The sequence below is a fragment of the Arachis ipaensis genome, chromosome B02 (genome assembly GCF_000816755.2).
Source record: "Arachis ipaensis cultivar K30076 chromosome B02, Araip1.1, whole genome shotgun sequence".
NCBI lineage: Eukaryota > Viridiplantae > Streptophyta > Magnoliopsida > Fabales > Fabaceae > Arachis > Arachis ipaensis.
In genome coordinates this window covers 9662605-9666865 of record NC_029786.2, presented here as the reverse complement: position 1 = coordinate 9666865, position 4261 = coordinate 9662605, and the positions used below count along the sequence as shown (strand labels likewise).

General features: G+C 28.2%; 1 protein-coding gene and 1 pseudogene across 5 annotated transcripts in view; both read left to right on the top strand.

Moving 5' to 3' along the window:
* The window catches only part of LOC107624835, a 44187-nt pseudogene that overhangs the window by 21806 nt on the left and 18120 nt on the right, over positions 1-4261 (top strand).
* LOC107624838 ((+)-neomenthol dehydrogenase-like) overlaps positions 1-4261 on the top strand; it is a 37946-nt gene that overhangs the window by 21654 nt on the left and 12031 nt on the right. The gene's annotated exons all lie outside the window — the stretch shown is intronic.

Below are 4261 nucleotides of genomic sequence, written 5' to 3'. Positions count from 1 at the left end.
CATAATAAATGATCTATAATATATCATTAAAAGTTCACAAACAACTTCAATTATCAAAATTTATAACTAAATTATCCATCTTTGATTATTTTGTGGTTATTTCATCTTCAATAAAATTATCCAACAACCATTATTTCAGAAAATTAACTCAGACAAATTATCCATTAATAAAATGAACTCAAACAAATTAATTCAGTAAAAAAATTCAACAGAATCATTCAAATTAACCAACAACCATTATTTTAGAAAATCAACAACATTATTTTAGAAAAGGATAAATTACTAAAAATGTACTCGAATAATTTTGTCGCTGACAAAAATGTACCCAAATTTTATTATCAACAAAAATACTCTCAAATAATTTTAAAACGCAACAAAAATATCCAACATTAAATATATATTTCTAAAAAAATGTCTTAGAAATTGAATTTTGATGCGGATTTTTGCAAGCATGATTAGAAAAATGAGATATTTTTATTCTTAAAATTTGATAATTTTTTGCTAAGTATATATTTTTTGTGATTTTTTAAAAGTATTATTGGTTGTTGAAAAAAAATCACAATATATATATATATATATATAGCGAAAAAATCACCAAATTTTAAGGATAAAAATATCTCATTTTTCTAATCATACTTGCAAAAAACCGCATCGAAATAATTCAATCTCTAAGGCATTTTTGAAAATACATATTTAATGTTGGATTTTTTGTCGCATTTTTAAATTATTTGAGAGCATTTTTTGTCGATAATAAGATTCAGAGAAAAGGACAAATAGATCCCTGACCTTTTGTCCTGCGGACATTGTCGTCCCTGACAATTGAAAAATACTTTTAAGTCCCTGACCTTCACAAAACTTGGACGGATCAGTCCCTCCGTCCAAATGCCTCCATCAGGGACTGATCCGTCCAAATGCCTCCATCAGGGACTGATCCGTCCAAATTTTGTAAAGGTCAGGAACTTAAAAGTATTTTTCAATGGTCAGGGACAAAAATGTCTGTGGAGCAAAAGGTCAAGACCTATTTATCCTTTTCTCTAAAATTCAAGTGCACTTGATCTACTCATGGCCAAAATCCTATTCTAAAAACAATAATTGACAATTTGATAATGAAGCAACTACAATTTTTTCTCCCTTTTTCAATCTAATAAGTTTTTTTTTTGTTTTATATATTCCTTTTATTATAGCCCTATTTAATTATTTACATTTCATCCAAGTTAGCAATTACTCGATATTCTTTTGATACAAATATAAAAGACAAAGTATTGTATACTTTTTATTTTAGCGCAAAAGTTTTCAATAATAACATAACATATTATTCTGCTAACAAACTATAATTTAAATGACAAAATTTTTTCATAATTACTTAGAGGCTAAAGGTCGTAATTTCAAGTCTTACTCGTAACTTTAACAAAAATATATTAATAATTTATTCATATGTCTGCGCAAGTAAAATAAATAGAGATAATTATGAGATGAATATAAACTAAAATTATTAATTAGTATAAAAAATAAAGGAACACCATTAGTGTTTATCTATTATGGTTTCTACGTACCAAAGTCTGAAGATGAAAGAATTTAGTGTTTCTATCCCCATACTTGACCCACTGCTCTCTAGATTTTTGGTACCAAAAAAGTTTCTCTTGCAACAAAAGCCTATTGTAATCTTCCCTCAGTTCAGCTTCTTTAATTCTCAGAGATAACACATCGGTAACCTCTAAACGCTGTTGAATCTGATCAATCTGATATTCCAACTTATTTTTTCGCACAAAAATATTTCCAAAAATCTTTGAGTTGAAGTCCAAAAAAGCCTGTTGAACCATCTTAAGCCTTTCGGTAACGCCTCCAAACTCTTGATTCCAAGCCTTACTAATAACATGTTTATAAGAAGGATGTGTTGCCCACGCAGCTTGGAACCTAAAAGGACGTGAACCTTTCACTCTGGGGCTACCATGACAACGAACTAAAATAGGACAATGATCAGAATGAAGCCTGCTAAGAATTTCAGAATAACCCTCAGGAAACATTGTCATCCACGCCTCATTAACTATAGCTCTATCCAACCTTTTAGCCAAGTCCCTGCCAGCCTGAACTGCTCTATACCAAGTATATCTCCTACCAGTCACTTTAAGATCAAAGAGCTCACATTCATCTAGAGTAGTAGCTAATAGACTAGCTCTGTGAGAAGAAAAATAAGCACCTGTACTCTCATCTGGTGCCACAATCTCATTAAAATCACCAACTGCCATCCATGGTCTATTATGGTCTGAATTAATAGAACGCAAATGATCCCAAAGCATACATCTTTTTTCGAATTGAGGACTCCCATATACTGCACTACAAAGCCAAACTAAGTTACCCACACTCACTTTCACTGTGATACATTGGTCAATTTGATCAATAACCACACAAGAAGCATTAGCAATAGAAGATAGAAACCAAATGCCACCCCTGTGTCCTACTGCTTCCTCAATACCAATGTTTACCTAGCACCTTAATCACTATAGCATCCTTATAAGGTTCTGCCAAGTAATTCTTAGCTTCTTGGGTAAACGTGACACTCGGTGGCAAGAGATCTCCTTGCTTCCCAGAAACTACCGCAATGTTATCTCCCGATAAAGTTTCAACAAGTGAAAAAGCTTTAGCAATCTTGGAACCTACAACTTTGTCCCTGAAAGAAACCTTCAAAGGCTTAGAAACCCCTCCCAAAATATGATCCTCCTTTTCCCCTGATGCAATCCCTCCCCCACTCTCCCCCTTATCTCTTCTGCCGACATTATCGGCTGCCTCACCGTGTTTCACCCTCAAAGTCTCTTCCCCGCTCACTCCAGCGCTCATCTTCGATTTTCAAAATTGTACAGAGTACGGAGTACGTATGACATTAGGGTTATTAATTTAATGCAAAGATATCAAATAGAATTATTAATTTAATTTAAAGAGATAAAAAATTAAATTTGTTATTATACAGAAAAAGTGACAGAAAATAAATTAAAGTGTGTATGTAGTTAGATCTTTATAGAACAAATTCTCACTTCATGACGGAATGAATTCTCTCTTACTCGAAGAAGTAAAGTATGATCTCTCATTATTAATTTTATAAATAAAACAAAAAAGAGTAATAAAAAGTTAAAAATCACACTTTACTTCCTCAATTTTTTTTATAATTGAGAGGATCATTTTCTTTGACTAATAACACACAATTTTCGATGAGGTTTCAATTTAATGGTAAATTTGATTAATAGATAATTAACTTTGTCACTATTATTTAATATATAGTAGACAGATATTCATGACAAGTGTGTCAAAGGACATATGCTTAGCAGTATCTATTTGGTATGATTTTCTAATTGTGGACCGAGATTTTTCATCAATTACTATTTTTAAGTCGGATGAAAATAGTACTTCTAAGAAATTTTAAGAATCACATGAGTCTAGATTCAAGAGATATAAAAATTATAATTAGATAACATATTTTATGATTGTGTGTTTATAGATATGAAACATTAAAACAAAAATAAAAAAATATAAAAATATAAAATTATATTTAACAATATAAATAAAAATATTAAATTAGTATATTTTATATTTATCTTAATAAAAAGAATATAGAAATACTAATAAAAGATATAATTTATTTTTTATTTTTTTATTATTCTTATTATTTTATAATTATATTTTTTATTATTATATTTTTTTCTTTTTTTTTCAATGCACATGGTAATTTAATTATTTTGACTTATTTTTTTTTGCTAATGATGCCACATCAACAATTCTAATGACTTGACAAAAGATAAAAATCAACCAATCACTATTTAGTAAAATATTTTAAAAAAATTAAAACAAAAAACTCTTATCTATTATTATTCAATTGAAACATCAAGTACTAATTAAATACAATAAACATACATTAAAAGTGTCATCATAATAATAATTATAAAAAATTTCAGTTATAAATATTCAAATTCTACAACTTATACATATTAAGACTTACTACTCTTCATTTCTTAATCTTTCATACTAATTATCAAAAATTTTTTAAATTTAATATAACATTTTTATATGTTTTTCATTCTCATTCATTCATTGTTTTAATTATTTACAAAAAAAAAAAACACAAGAAAAGACAAAGTGTAGTAATTAATGCAAATCAAAAAATGAAAATAAAAAATAAAGATGCAGTTTTGTATAACTTTAATATAAATAATCTATGTGTTTTTTAAAAATAAATAAATTTAAAATCTATTTATAATATGTTCTCTAAAAA